General features: G+C 45.3%; 2 long non-coding RNA genes across 2 annotated transcripts; one reads left to right on the plus strand and one right to left on the minus strand.

Moving 5' to 3' along the window:
• Window positions 1–209: 209 nt before the first annotated feature.
• On the plus strand, window positions 210–1,341 carry LOC135393194 (uncharacterized). Its single transcript, XR_010422524.1, has 3 exons — window positions 210–466; window positions 1,100–1,210; window positions 1,278–1,341. It is a non-coding gene; the product is annotated as an uncharacterized LOC135393194 (long non-coding RNA).
• Window positions 1,342–1,975: 634 nt separating this feature from the next.
• On the minus strand, window positions 1,976–2,826 carry LOC135393195 (uncharacterized). The gene is made up of 2 exons (XR_010422525.1): window positions 2,607–2,826; window positions 1,976–2,322 (listed from the first exon to the last, which is right to left on the minus strand). It is a non-coding gene; the product is annotated as an uncharacterized LOC135393195 (long non-coding RNA).
• Between the last annotated feature and the right edge of the window lie 13,520 nt (window positions 2,827–16,346).

Consider the following 16,346-nt stretch of genomic DNA (forward strand, 5'->3'; position numbering starts at 1 on the left):
GAAAACGAGAGTGATGTTTGTCTGGGGAGATTCTGACGAACATGTAAGCGGTAGCGGCGACGAGTTAATGCTGGATGATGACCCATACTCTACGGACCCAATGCCTCTGGAACCCGCCGACCATGCACGAGATGTGGCTGCGGCTAACCCGCGGGATGACATTTTCAAGTGACGTATCTCTTTGCATGGTTGCCGTCGGATGTGCGAAATAGTTTAGAATGTTGAAATTGTTGTCGGCAGGTGTGTGTGTGTGTGGAGTCTGCGACCCACAGGAGCCCGACGAGCGCCTGTGTTGCCATTCTGTTGCCAGGGTGGTAGAAATGTGCAACAGTGCCGTCGTGCAGTGCATAACACAACACCCATTACTCAGGGACATCTGCCTCCGTAGGGAGCTTCTAGTGGTGTACGCGCCTCAATTCTGCCGCTATGATCAACATTTTAGGCGACTCAATCCCCAGGACCACAGGTAAGCCTGCTGCAGTGCTCTTCCGTTTGCTATGATTAGGACCGTAATGATTTTTTCGGTTTAAATGACCTCCCATCAAGATTCGGAAGGGTAAACTCGGGTGCTAGTCGGGTGTTGTTGGTTACGCAAATTGTCGAACCTAAAGTGGACAGGGGTTGTATACAAAAGGGCGGCTATTCTCAGCAGCTTTTTGGCCTACACAAGTTTGTCCCCCATAAATCATAAGCGTGGTCGACAGCCGTGGAACGACCCAGAATCCTGGTCCAACAATTCCATTAGGAAAAGTGAAGCAACACAGTCGCCTCAGCTAGTCTCGACATGCTCTCAATTATGCCAGTTAGCCAGATTGGCAACACAAAACCCTCATTGACAGATATCCAGTGGGGATTCTGAAGGATAGTTTTACAAGTCTGAAAACAGAAGCATTTGAGGTGCCAATAAAGGGGGGGGGGGGAGTATGTTACTGAAGAATGTAGAAATTGTAGAAATGAGAAATTGGATTTTGCCGGAATTGGAGGGAAGCTGGTTCGGGAGGGAGTTAGCTGTTGGAATCGGGTTCATCCTGAAAGAGGCGGACCATTTTTCTGTTGTACTATGTTGCACACCTGCCAACCTTCCACATTCAAAATGCAGGAGACCCCGGAACTAAGAAAGGAATGCACAGGCTTTGAACTCCAAGGTTGGGATAGTGTCTGTTCTTCTGTTCTGGCCATTGTCTTCCCAACACTGTGGGAGATTTGGCAGGTATGGAAATGCCCACAAGATATAATGCTAAACAAAAAGAAATGTCATGTGGATTTGTCTTTTCCAGCTGCCTAAGGTTCACGGCATACTCGTCATTCACGAGATGGGTCTGGGGATACCTTGGTCCAAGGAACAGACGACAGGTTCCTGGATGCGTTGTCCGAGCCATCAGGAGGGAGTTCCCATCTACGTCCTATCAAGGCTATCAGCGTTAGGACCATCGAAGCAAGGGTGTCTTGACAAGAGAGACAAGCTGGTGCATACTGATGGCTGAAACTGGAGACATGTAGTGGCAAGACAAAAATTTTGCTGACATAGGCACACTTCGTGTAAATGAGCCCTTGGTCATCCCCCTTGCCTCCCATCAGAGGTTTTGGAGGATACTATAGGTGTGTGGTGTACGGATAGGTTTATCCGTACACCACACACCAATAGTATCCTCCTAAACCTCTGATGGGAGGCAAGGGGGATGATCAAGGGCTCATTTACACCAAGTGTGCCTATGTCAGCAAAATTTTCGTCTTGCAGCAATTTTCATCTTTTCGTCATTGCAGTGCGGGGGATGTTTTGTCTTGTCACTCTGTATCTCCAGTTGCAGTCAACAGACTGTCTACCCATCTGAACAGCAAAAACTACTACACGTGGCAGTTTTAGCTCTGGCATCAAATCCAGACTGTACTGCACTAAGTTAGTGCCGAGGTGGGAATATTTTAAATTCTGTGCAGATTGTCAATGCGGTGTAGTGACGGGAATAAAGAATGACCCTATAATTGTATCGATTTATTGTACAGTGGAGTATGACGGAGTGGGAATAACGAAATAGCATAGGTTTATTTGCCTCCCATTATGTATGGGAGGCAAATAAACCTAAGCTATTTTATGTTGTGCTGTGGTTCTACATTAATGTGGTGTGAAGTCTGGGCGGTTACAGGTACGCTGCCACAGGGATGTTAGAAGGGTTCATGTTGGCAGATCCATATCTGGTGTACTAATACGCTATGCAAGTCTGTGTACATTGTTTTCCTCTTCCTGGAATCAGGGGATGACAACCCCCTTGTGAGATGCGCCGTGAAGTGGGTCCCCAGCACTTGCTTCAGCCATGACCTCCACATCTGAAATATGGCCTCGAGTGTTAACACTCAAAAGAATACGTTGAGGGCCTAGCAGGTACAATAACAAATATAAAAATGACTATGTAAATAAATCTTCCCCTTTGCGGTCCCTATTTCACTGGCACAGTTATTTTCCTGTCGACATTACGTTATAAACGCTGGCAGCCGCATCACACAAGATTCCTTTCACAGAACTCGACAATTTTCAGGGCTTGTACATATCCATTATTTTGTGGGACGTGCAAAAAGAATTGCAATATTTTCGTGGCTTGACAAAAACATACCAAATCCAGTTGATTCCGTTGACGTGCTTGCTGCCGCCTGAAATAGAGCCAGAAATTAGCAACAAGGCTGCAGTAGAATACTGATGCAAGTGTCTCGGACGTAGCCAAACACAGATTGCGATGCTTTCACATCCCTGAATGCTGCCATCAGGCTTACACTATGAACTGTAGAAACATCCACTAGCTGCAATAAGATTAGAATAATGCTGTCATGTGGGAGTGTTACGTTACCCCTGCATAATACTGGCGACAATTAGCACAGCAACAACACACCAATCTTTTTTCTCTAGAGTACGCGTACTATTGCGTCAGGATGCTGCAATCATTGTAATAATTTGTGTACATTAGTATACCGGTGTGACTGTGACGTTACAATCGGCGGCGAGGCCAGGTGTTTGCGATGATGTTTACTGTGACAACTGATATTTTTCATCGCAGCGTATAGCTGTGACCACGCAAAATTGTCACTTACCTCCGTTATTGGTTCCTGCCCTTGTTCCTGATCGAATGTGGTAGGCACGGCGTCAATCTTCAGCCGCTTCTGTTTCTGCCGTAGCCCAAGCCGAACTTGCAATACATCTTCATCAAAATAGGCGTCGTCGGCGAAATGACAGGAACAGACGCGTGAAACATTCAATCCTTGGGCCACACCACAGTAGTGGCTGGCGATCGCTGTCTCCCACTTTCGTTTCGTCATTGCGCATTGCGAAGTCGGTGAAATGTAAGCTCGGGATTCGCGTTATAAGTCTTTCTGCACCCGAGCACGTAGCACCGGTTTCCTGGCTGTGACATCGCACGTCAACGGCGTGAAATCCTAGGCCACACGCTGTAGTTCGAAGTACTTCAAAGCAAACGCGACAAGACAACAAGAAAAAGGGTCAGACGCACGCTCAGACACACACAGAATCTGCGGCGGGAAGGAGCGCCTCCTGATGGTTGGTTTATCCGGGTGACGTCATCCAGTGTCGGCGCCTTGCGGGGATTGCCGTGCGCGCCGGAAGCGCGAACATTTAAAAATCGTTTCTGAGTCAACCAAGTGGATTTGTGCGGAGAAAATTTGCCGGCGTACATTATGAACGACAGGGAACATGACCATAATAGTTCCGGAACACGCTTCCGGATGCGACTATCCCTTTAAATAAGTCCGAGAAAAAGGAAGAAAGGTGCAATCGCAAACTGGGGTGATAAGATGGTAGGGAGCAATGGACGTCATATCAAAGTTTCCTTTCATCGCACCAAGTGTATAGTCGCGCAAAGGTCCGTGATGTTTCCCGCAGATTCTTTTGGAATTTTTGCGGGCGTCTAATTCGCTTTATTGTGAACATGATAGACAATGGAAATTGATGTTCCCAGGCCGGAACACATAGAAGGGACAAATACATACGAAGCCTCAAGTGCCTAAGAACAATGAATGAAGAAAGAAGGAAGTCACTAAAAAGGTTAGCCAGCTGCAGGACCCGAACCCACATCTTCTGGATTGTCGGTCCAGGGCTCTACCAATTGAGCTAAGCTAACACTCCTCTACAATCACTTCCTGTACCGGCAATCCAGAAGATGTGGGTTCGAGTCCTGCAGCTGGCCAACCTTTTCAGTGACTTCCTTCTTTCTTCAGGATAGACAATTTTACCAAACCGTTCATAACGTGGCTTGCCTGAACCAATCAGTGGATAAAGTTCTGAGTCGTACATAACTACAAATTGGCACCGGCAAGTATGATAACCTTACAAAGGGTCTGCTAAAACTGATATTGCGCTTGTTATTGATAACGTGAAATAAGAGACTTCAACTAGCAAGCAACGACAGTCCTCGCAGTCGCATATGAAGACACTTTGTAATAATCGAGAAGCGGTAAATAAAAACACGGATGCAAGTACACGTTTTCTCACCCGTCGGAAGCACTGTGATGCTTAACCCGCAGTCTCCGTGGGACGTGCATGACTTGACATGGCAGTTTGATTAAAATGCATGGGAGGCCTTGTGAGTGCGAACATGAGCACATTGTTAAGGATGAACAAATAAAATTTAAAAAGGGAAACAAGAATTTCGACCCCTCGCGCCTTGATGTTGCAAAGATAGCGGTTGAAGATGCTCTGTCTGCTGTTGTTTTGCAATGGTAACACCTTGGCATTCTACAAAGCAGGTACTTCCTATAACTATATAGTAGATTCGGATGCAATAAAAAGTGGTCTACCTTTCACATACTAGTCATGTTATATCATAGTGCCTAACAACAGGCCATCCAGGAAGAAAATTGTGACGCTCTTGCTTGCCGTAATCTCAAAACCATTGATGGCTAGTAGTTAGCTACATGTAGTTAAACTACCTGATTGTAGTTAAAAGGTAGTCATCAACTACTTGCAGAAAAGTAGTGGCAACTACTAGTTAAACTACTATTTCGAGTAGTTAACTACAGTAGTTAGGTTACTGCAGGCGCCAACTACTTCCGATTTTGCCGCAAGCTTTACGGCAAGACTGTGCTTCCGACTTTTACCATGAGCTACTTGTTTGATGAGAACGGAGGTGCAATTGTGCCGTGCATGCGTACTATATCTTCACTTTTACCACTTTTACCGCTTGTGGTTCATATTTAAGTGTCCGAGAACACTATGGTTTGGTATTGATAGACAACGCTAATAAGTAGTTATAGATGTAGTTAAATACATTGCAGTAGTTAAAGAAATAGTTTTAACTACCTCCCCTGAAAAGTAGTTGAACTACTACTCCATCGCGAAGTAGGAAGGGAGTTGCCTCAGGACAGAAGCCGCCGATATTTCGAACAGAGACTGTTCTTCTTCTGGGCACCCAATCATGAGGACGGTGCCCAGAAGAAGAACAGTCTCTGTTCAAAATATCGACGGCTTCTGTCCTGAGGCAACTCCCTTCCTACATCTCTACCGGTTCGCTGGAGTTCTACCCTTCCATCGCGAAGTAGTTAGTAGTTATAGTTAAACTACTGTAGAAGTAGTTAGTGGCCATCACTGCTCAAAACTCTCTTCATAGAAAAGAAGAAAGGCATGACCCTTAGATTGAACCAGGAAACACGGAACTAGAATCGACATCTGCATCACTGAACCACCAGCCTAGAATGTTGTCATCGTGAGGGACGAATACGCAACCGCTTTGGAACGCACACTCAGCAGCCGTTACTTCTTTGGTCGCGTAAAAAAAAAGAAAAAGAAAGAAGAAAAACAAATAAAAAAGTTGGGGCATACTACAGTGCCACGAAAAGAACCGTAGAAGACAGGTTCGCCTTTCATGCCTGACATGAACGCTTTCGAAGAGGACAATACTTTCTGGGGAACAAATTTCTCGAAAAACAAGCACAAAGGCACGCCAATGTATTTGAAACGGCGAAAATTAGTACCACACACACAAAAAAAAAAAAAAGAAACGACACCCTTGTGCTTCATTCCAGTTGTACACCATCGTGGGACCTCTCATAGAAGTACCTAGTGTTGACACGTCTTTCTAAAGCTCAGGGCCAACGAATATTCCAAGTGAAATACATAGCTTCATTGAAGGGTAGCGTGTACGCCGTTCAAGTCAACTTGAGGAGGGTGTGTCGTGCAATTCTGGAAATAACTGAAATATCAGAATCACGTAAAAATCTGTTCATATGGCGAGGGTAATCCGCAGCGCTTCCAATTAAAAATGACAACCTGTGTTGCGATGAAACTACAGTGAGTGATATACTAGTATATATGCACTTGAAACTGACCAGAATTTTATTAAATTCGTGGTTAGCTTTTCTTTCCAAAAAGTCGTTGAATATATCTATTCCAGACGGGGCCTACTCAATGGTGGTGGTGTATCACTAATTAGTGCAACCGTTGATTACGTTTATAATGAATCTTCACAATTCCTGAAAACAAGTTGAACGCGCAATTCTAGATTTGTAGAGCACAACCCTGAGAAGTCTAGTCAGCAAGAATCGAAACAGTAGCACTTTGCTGTGTCCTTAAAAAATATGCGAAAGTGCACCATCGTTGAGCGCTGCGCGCGTTCGGCGGCCGCTGTCTCACTGTTAACCTTTGACAGCACTGACATCACGCTGTTCATCAAAACATGGGGCACCCCCGCTTCCTAGCGTCCTGGTAGATATAGTTGTTTTTCTTTTGTTAAGATCTGGTAGAACGTACACACTTATCGAGCAGCAGAATCGGTTAATTATTTTTGTTATCTCCGAGGTAATACATTGGTATTGCCTGACATTTATCACATCAAATCGCAAACTGTCTTGGGCAGTGTTGAGCAGATCGAACGAGATAATGACGAAAAGAAAATCAAAGACGGCATGTTTTATGATAACGTAGACTGAGAAACGGCATCACTAATTCTCATCACGCTTACTTCTGGGGAGAAAGCGGGCTGTTCCATGATTTCACGAACAACCTGATGTCAGTTGAAAAGGAGTGACACCGAGACTGAGAGAGGAGGAACTGGCCGCAAAATTTGCCCAATACTCAATTATTTCGTATTTTCGCACATTTTTTACTAGTGCACAAAAAGACGCTGTGGTTTCGGTTCTTGTGGGGTAGACACTCCAGGGTTGTACCAGGCCCCCATAGCTCCCCCTCTTCGCGGCTCTAAAAAAATGTTTGCACGTCATAAACACGTGGTATTACTCCGTCAGGCATCATAGTTGATACCCATTGGCCGAAGGACATAGCGCGCTCCGCTATTGGTTGGCAAAGTTTCAAAAGAGCATTCTTTCGCGGGCTGCCTGTCTGGCGGGCAGTTACGAGAAGAGAAGGGAGAGAAGTGGCAGCGGTGTCTCGCCCTCTCGCGTCTCGACGATGTCAGTGATGTCAGTTGACAGCACCGTATGACTATGACCGCATTGTTCAAAGAGAAGTGGAGAAGTCGCAGATTTGTTAGTGTGTCAAAGTGACTCAGCGCGTTTTGTGGTCTTTCCCGACGCAAGTATCCTACGTACGAACAGTCTCTCGAGTTCAGAACTGGAATGCAGTGGTGAGCTGACACCTGAGGAACACTTGTGAGCGCCGTCGCAGTTCCAAATGCAGTCACAACGGAGACAGGATTCGGTGTCCGTGCGACAAGCATTTCCCGCTTCGTTGAAACCTTCGCACTGCGACCAACGAAAGGAGATGGTCGCCGTGAAATCGCATGCACTCGTGTGAGTGTCGCTCGCTTCTAGGAGTAGAGTGTGTGTTTTGCGAGTTCGAACTTGGTCAACGAACGCAACGATTTGGACTCTACGCACGGTGAATATTTGTGTCAGACTATTGAGTCAGTACGAGGTTTCAAATAAATGTGTATTTTGTCAAAAATTCGCCTAGTTCTGGAATACGGGATAACGAGCGTCGGGCATGAAAGCCAGTAAAAGTAAAAGCCGATGATAGCCAGTACCGGACCGAAAGGAGAGCCAAACTGAGAGACTCCTGATTGGCCGAATGGTAGGCATCATAGTTCATTTTCATTGGTTGCATGCCCAGTGTTGCCTGAATTATCTCAAACTATGGGCTCTATGGGGAGCTGTGGGAGCCTGGTTGTACTCTCTATCTTTGCAATTACGCGGTCAACGGATTCTCACTAATCACAAAGATTAACTACGAAAATTAATTAATGGCTGCGCTATTTACTGATACACCACAACCATTGAGTAGATCTCGTCCGGAATAGATATATTCAACGACTTTTGCGAAAGAAAAAAAAAAGGCAATAGCGGATTTAATAAAATTTTGTCGGTCTTACGTCACGTACCCTGTATTTATGACAATAACCTGCATGGTATTTTAAATATATTCACATATTTTGGTACCTAGAACGAGTTAACCCGTAAGGAGATAACGGCCTTGCACAATGCTGAGAACGAAAGTTTTGGTGAGTTAGGAAATAAAGGAAGTTTAAGCCGCGTGTCCGAAATTTATGCTAAATGATTGACATGTATTTGCACTGCAAGAAACACGCGTGGCAGTTTGTTCATCTTAATTCCCTTTTCGATTAGAGCGCGTCAAAGTTGACCCGCATAATTGGTTCCGTCGTCACATCGATCTCGAATGAAAATTTGATGAGTTGCACCTTCACAGGGAACAAAGGACGTGTGGCTTAAGCCACAAGTTCGGAATTCATGTTAAAGGATTGATAATCATCTACATTGCAACAAACACTGTGCAGAATGGGGATTCCTGTAACGGTGAACTAAGTCGGAGTGCAACGGAAATTCATTTGCTATTCACACATTAAGTGCACAGGCGATCGCAGAGCATTACTGCAACTAAATCAGGCCGAACAGCATGCAGTATGACATAGATATAGCCAGTACGGTATTATTAAGCCAAAACTCTGACGCTCTCGCCGTGCCGTTACTCTCATAGCTCCCACTAGAAAAATAAAAGATAAAATAAAAAATGCAATAATATTAAAAAACACTAAACAGTCCACGGATCGAACCACAGACCTCGAAAGCTACAACCAACATCCCCACCAGTGTGCCAACACCGCCCGTTGCTATCACCTTGAGGTGATACAGACGCTACAGACGCTTCGCAGGCCACACTGAGCTTCTCAACACTTCGTTTGTCGTGGGAACAACATTGCAGCGGCCCACAGTTGCTCACAAAATTGCAGAGCGTAAGAGACAACTTCGCATTTCATATTTGACATGGGCATTTTCTGCAGAACCCATTGTTTTGGCCAAATACGAGAAAAATTGCACACCAATGCATTCTGCCACGAAGCCAAAACGGCGAAAATAAGTCCCCCAGGAACAAAACTGTGACATTCTTGCGCTTCCACTCCACTTCTCTGCCATCGAAGGACCTCTCACAGCAACACCCTTGTGTGGGCATTTCTTTCTAAGGCTCAGTGTCAACAGATATTCTAACAAAACCAGATGGAATGCATTGCTTCAATAGAGGGCAGCGAGTACGCCGGTCAAGCCAACTTTAAGAAACTGTGCCCTGCACTTCTGGGAATGCTTTGGGAAGTTATCATCAGTGTTTGCAGCATAATTACGTGAACACGCACTGCTGTGTTGTCAGATGCTCTTAAAACGGAATGGCAATTGTCGATAAACAAAAAGTCTACTGCTAAAATTTTCTCAAATACGTTAACACAAACGAATTCATCGAACAGCGACATCTTAGTAATTAATATGACAAGAGATTACACTTCAAAATTTGTGTTCCACCCACGGGCGCATTATGTGCCAATCATGCTCTCAAAAGCCTATCTAACTCAAGAACTGAAGTAAAAAACAGTTACTAAATCTAAATATGCAGCGAAAAGTTCGACGAACGCGTAAAGGTAACTTCCTTGCTACACACCACTGCAACGCAGAGAAGCCACTTTTGACTGTTTCAAAATTTGGCCAAGTTTGCCGCACAAGGGAACCGCAGACGATTGAGTGACTCTGGCACTTCTTCCAAATGTTGAATCTAGTGGTACCCTACAACGCATATCCACGGGAATATTACGGTGCATCATACATTACCAGAGATATTAAGCGATGAAATCGTCTCCTGCGTGAAAATACCCATACCTCCCATGTATTCACGGTCTGAAAAGCGGGATGTCTGGGGAACCAAAGGTATTGCATGTATAATGATATTTTTCGTTTGCATAAGCTTAGAATAGGTGTCAGAACGTGTATCCTCGGGAATATTACGATACCTTGGATACAACAGCTGCTACAGCCCTTTTCTATTGTCTTGGCGCAAGTTTCACTCAATGGGCGCGAGAGGGCGCAAGGCGTCGCTGTCCACGAAAGCTGGGAATGCGTTGGAAGTGCTGTGCGTTGAAGCGCAGTGTCGCTGGGCATTGCCCTTATGAAAATGGTTGTTGAGCTTTTGTTTCCAGTCAACAGACCGAAGTCAACAGAAACAACACATTTTCTTAGGACTTCTTGTTAACTTGTGCTGACATCATATCTTTACTTCCTGTTGACCTATGGCCGTTTACTTTCTGTAGACTACTCCCAACAGAAACGCAATATATTTTTCTATTGAATTTACACAGCGTAATACACTGAACAGAAAGAACTAATGTTCTTGGGACTTTTTGTTAGTTTTGTGTTGACATCATATGCTTACTTTCTATTGACTATGGCCTTTAAGTTTCTGTAGACTACTCACAACAGAAAGGCAATGTTTTTTGTATAGTACATATTTATTTCACAAGTCAAGTGGGTCCAGTGTACAGATTTTCTGAAGCCCTTCTCTTGACTTACTACTGACGTTGCAGGCATTCTTTATGGACGCTGCTATGTTAGCTGCTTGAAGCATTACGCGGAATTTGGAAACAAATGACAGCAGCAATATGGAAGAAAGTAACAAATTCAGGAACAAATCCTTGGCATTCTGGCTATCATTCAGACACGTGTAGGATCATCGAGGGCAGTTCTCAGTGTCATTCGCAATAGCTTAATTTGCCAGTGCTTTCCGGACGTCCACCTCTGAACACGTAGCATGTGGAGCTAGCAAGGCATGTGCAGCACTGGCATTTCCTTCCTAAGCGATACAAATACTATATGCTATACTGCTTGTCTTGCAAACTTCTGCAAATTCGAGAGTCTTGCTTATCTCTGAGTCAGACTGAAGGGTGAGGTGTCTCAGAATATTTGGATTACCCATACAACCAACACTGAAGTTAGGAATTGCGTGGGAGTATTAACTTGTCATCAAGATAACATCTGTGTTTCTAACAAAATCATCATTATCAAATAAAGTTGTTGTTGTTGTAAAGTTGTAGCAGTTGTTGCGCTGTGAGATGGCCATTTGCATCAATGTCAACCTGGATGGGAAATTGCGCATTAATGCGCAAGTTTACAGTTAGAAACACAGACGTTATATTGATGGTGAGTTGATACTTCAAGGAATTTCCCACTTCAGTGTTGTATGTATGCGTAACTGTATTCAGCTTATACACCTCACCCTTCATTCCGACTCGGAGGCAAACCGGACTCTCGAATTTGCGGAAGTTCGCAAGACAAGCTGGAGTACTGCTTTTTTTTTTAAGAAGTATGTCTTTCTGCATGCTAAGTGCTCAGAGATGAACATACTGAAACCTCTGGTAAATTGCGAAAGGCGCTGAGGATTATCCTCGATGATCCCCGCAATTATGGCCACGTGTAGCTTTTCAACACAGGTTAAATAACCCATAAATAGACTTTCACACAACAGGAACTCAATAGAATTCTAATGGGTATGCGGTGGCCAATTTTCAACATCGCCATTAATATGTGAATAGCTCCGGTAATACAAAATCTAGTTTTTGTGAACAGGAAATTTATACGCTATATTGATACACTCCAACGGAATTTCCGTAGCAGTTTTCATCAATGCAGAGTAAATTCTATAGAGAGACAAAAGATAAATATTCTATCGATTTTCTTTCGAATAGATGTCTATAGAAATCTCGCGCCAAATAGCCAAAGGAAAGTCGACGAATAGAATTACACCTGTTCAAAGAAGACCTGTATGTAGTTTTTATGCAGGCGATACCCTATACCTCGTATTTTGCCTATTGATATTCTGTAGTTTGGCCCAACAGGCTTTCATATAACAAGGCACGTCTTTTGATTTTTTATTTCATGCTGCCTTTTGAACACGAAGAAAAAGGAAATCCAAATAAAGTTAGTTCTTGTTGTCGACCTATTTGGATAGTTTGAAATACTAAAATTCAAAGGGCGTCTATAGCCGAATGATAGTCGAATGATCAAATGAAAAACAGGCCAAAGGATATTTAAAAAGATTCAATAAACCGACAAAATTCATTTTGATAAGGGACGTGTGCAGCTAGGATCTCGCTTTTTGAAGGGCACTCGTGCCACAAAGTGGTATTGCTCGCTTGAGAATAAACTATACTTATGCAACAGTGAAACAAACAGGTTAAACTTCCTTATTCGTTTCAGATTCTTCCCTATGCAAAAACGCTGCTAAGTTCAAAGAAAAGCCTGTTGCCTTTCTGTTGTGAGTGGTCTACAGAAAATTAAACGCCATAAGTCAACACATGATGCCAGCACAAAGTTCACAAAAAGTCTCAAGAAAGACCTCTGACCTACAGACCTGTTGACTCTGGTCTGTTGACTGTAAACAAAGAACCGTCAAACATTTTTGTAAGGGATATGCAAACAATATGTGTAAATTCAATGGAAAAACATACTGCCTCTGCTGTGAGTGGTCTACAGAAACTTACCGGCTCTAAGTCAACAGAAAGTAAACATATGATGTCAGCACAAAGTTAGAAAAAGTGTAAAGAAAATCTGTTGCTTCTGTTGGCTCTCGTCTGTTGACGGTGGACAAAGGAACAACAGCAAGGGCAAACCTTAGCTTTGCTGGATAATCGCACAGGAAGTCAAGAGAATTTCAACAGGACCTCCTGTATAATCCGTCTCCAGAAAGTACATATAATTGTAGTCCACAAGTTTTGTACACGATGTCAACGGAAGTTCCGTCACTGAAACTACATATAATGTATCCCACAAGTAGTGCAAACATAGTCAACAGAAATTTCCTGTTGATCAACAAGAAGAAAAAACTTAATCAACAAGAAGTCAAAGTCAACAGACTGTCAATGAGGAAATTAAAGAGTACATAAGAAGTCTGGAGAAAGGAAAGATTCATATTCATAAGGGTGGTTCCTGGGATTGTCATTTTCCCGGAGCGTTTTAGTGGAGCCACTAGGACTTATTAGGGTCACCGCCTGAATTCTTCGCTTACATCGTAATCTGAGATGTCCGCAAGGATAGACAGCGCGGTTCTCTCTCTGCAGATGAGTTGAAGCTAGCGGACGGTATTGGATTTCTTCTAACCCAAGCCAAGTTTCTTCCGTCGACTTCCCCTATTCTCGACAACTTCACTGCTTCCGCGACGACGACGGTATCTTCGTCTGCAGTGCAATTCTCTGAGCACTGGACTGCGGTGAGCATCCTATACTTCTGCCACCAGCCTCCGAAGCGTGGTTTACGCGACTAGTGATCCTGCGTGAACACGAGCGGATGTCTCACGCTAGAGTTAAAGAACGCTCCATCAACTGAGGGAGGAGTTTTGGATTGTCAGAGGAAGCCAGTCTGTGAAGTTTGCTCTCTATCACTGCTACCTTTGTCGCCGTCTAAAGACTCGTGCCTGCACAGAGGAAGAAGCGCCCTTACCAAAGGCTCGCGTCCACCCAGCAGCTTCCTTTCGAGGTGGTAGGCGTTGACTTTGCCGGGCCACTTAACTATATGACGTCCAGTGGCGCTCATCAGAAGTCTTACGTGGCGTTATTCTCCTGCGCGGTTACCCGGACAATCCACCTGGAGCTGGTGACTGATCAAGGATTCAACACCTTTATAATGGCATTCAACCGGTTTGTCGCGCGTAGAGGCTTGCCCAACAAGGTCTACTCAGACAACTTCCTCACTTTCAGAGAAGGCATCTCGTCAAATCCCGGCCACGCTGCCCGCGCAATTCCAGGACGTGCTAGGCCATGCTGCTTCTCGTCGAGTGACGTGGGAATTCATCGTAGAGAGGGCAGTGTGGTGGGGAGGCTTCTCGGAGCGCATGATACGTTCGGTTAAGGAAGCTTCAGGAGGACCCTGAAAAGAAGCGAGCTGAATTTCCAGGAGTTACAGACGGTCCTCACGGAGGTTGAGGCGACCGTCAACTCGCGGCCGTTGACTCAGCTGTCGGAAGATCCAGACGACACTCAGGCTCTTTCGCCATCGCATCTACTGCTAGGGAAGAGGTTGACAGAGCTACCACCGTTGAATTTGTGTCGCGTAGCACCAACACCCTTTGATCCGGCAGGAGTACTAGAGTCAAGGAAAAGGCTCCTGACGCATACTGAAGAAATGGTCCGCAGAATATTTGCTGCAGCTACGATCTGCCAACCTCAGTCCGCGAACGGCCCCGGCCATATCCAGCTACACGATCTAGTCTTGCTTGCAGATCAACGGACGCCCCGAATGCTATGGAAGCTTGCACGTGTGGAGCAAGTGCATCTTGGCCGTGACAATCGGGTCCGGTCATGCACCCTGAAAACGTCCAACGGGGCAACCGTTCGCAGGCCGGTCCAACTTCTGCATCAGCTGGAGCGGTAACGTTTGGGCGGGGGAGTGTTATGGTTTTGGTTTGTGTTTACTGTGCTCGTGCGCGCCCGATGGTGTCACCCGATGGTGCGTTGTTCTCGTACTTGAGTTCGTCAATCGTAACAGTGAAGACTGTCCTACTGCTACTGCCTTGGCATTCCTCATTATTTCGGCACCAGAATAATGAGGAATGCCAAGGCAGTAGCAGTAGGACAGCCGCGCTGCATCGCAAGCACTTAAGACTGCTTGGTTCGACAGAACCTGGCAGTGTGGTTCAGCTTCGCGCAACGAAAACATCTATGACTGTCTCGCAGCCTTTCCTGAAGTTCAGTCACATCCGCTTCAAGTCGACACTTACGTACGTCGTGATCCTTCCCGCAGAAGAAGCAAGGCTTCGTCTTCTTCTCTATCTTCCTACCCGAGCTCGGAGGTGGCTCCCGGGACCCTACACCCAAGGCCGCAGCGGAGGGAACAGGGCTAAGTGATTTTCTGCTCTGATTCTAGTACCTCGGCGCCGAAGGTTTCGGAGGAACTCTTGCTCCTTCTGTCGTTGCACTCTCCCTACACCCCGTTTCGAGCTTGATGAAATTGAGCAGTCTTTACAAGACCTTCGCATGGTGGTCTTCAACCTGCGGCGATTCTGAGTTGCCGTCGGTTTCCTTTTGCGTCCACAAAGCAAGGTAGGTGCAATAAGTCCACTGCAAGCACAGTTTTTTATATGCATTTCAACAACCCCATCTGATTCACTTCTAGCGCAGGGGAAGCACGGGAATGCCAAGCCTAACAGACTCGAAACTTGCCATCTTGCAACAGATAGGGTCGTTGAATTGGGCTAAATCACCTCTTTATTGAGGTTAGTCCAGGTTAGGTTCTACAAATTGGGGGGAGGGGGGGAGCAGGCACGCACTAGGCGGTGCAGGCGTCGAGGCTTTGCCTCGGGTTAGTTCAGGTCCTCAGTAAAGATAGCAGATCGCCTTCAAGTAACGGGCCATAAAACTTAATTTTTATACGTTTCACGCAATATACGAGGGTCGTTCCTGTTTAATTTCGTTACTAATTAGCTCCTCTTTTATGTAAAAGCGTTTGATTTTTGTTTTTATTCCTTTTCTTTAAACAAAGCCAGTGGTCCCGATACGGAACTACATCCGTTAGAAGTTATCATACACGTTCAAAGCCAAAAATAGGCAATCTCAGTGTGGAAGCAAGGGATCACTAAGTTGCTAGAATACGTACGTACGTCATCGTCACATTGCCTGACTTCTCTTGTGTTTTGCTGAACTTGTGGTGTGATTTATCAAGCGGCAAATGTTGAAACACCCCATAAACTTCGAAGTGTTGCGCGAATGGATTCCTTGGCGGGCAGGGGTTTGCTGAAGATGAGGTTTGCTAAACTTCCAATCCTCCGCGCAGACCGCCATAACACCTGAACATGTAGGGCTCACGTGACCAGGCAACTAGATTGACGTGGTTTGCCAGGGGCGACCGCTAGAGGAGTCCCACGGCCTTCCCTGTTCATAGCCCTCTCCTTAGTTTCTTACCTCCATGGTCTGGGGGTGCTCCGTCTTGGCATGACATTTGGCTTGGTTTCTTCCGCCGACACGGCCGGTTTCTTCTGCTGAGCCGTATCTGCGCAGATTGATATCAAGGTAGTGATATAACAGTTCGCTATTAGGGAGCCAATATATTTCTGTGACTTCACTGAACCCACG

This window comes from Ornithodoros turicata, chromosome 4 (genome assembly GCF_037126465.1).
Source record: "Ornithodoros turicata isolate Travis chromosome 4, ASM3712646v1, whole genome shotgun sequence".
NCBI lineage: Eukaryota > Metazoa > Arthropoda > Arachnida > Ixodida > Argasidae > Ornithodoros > Ornithodoros turicata.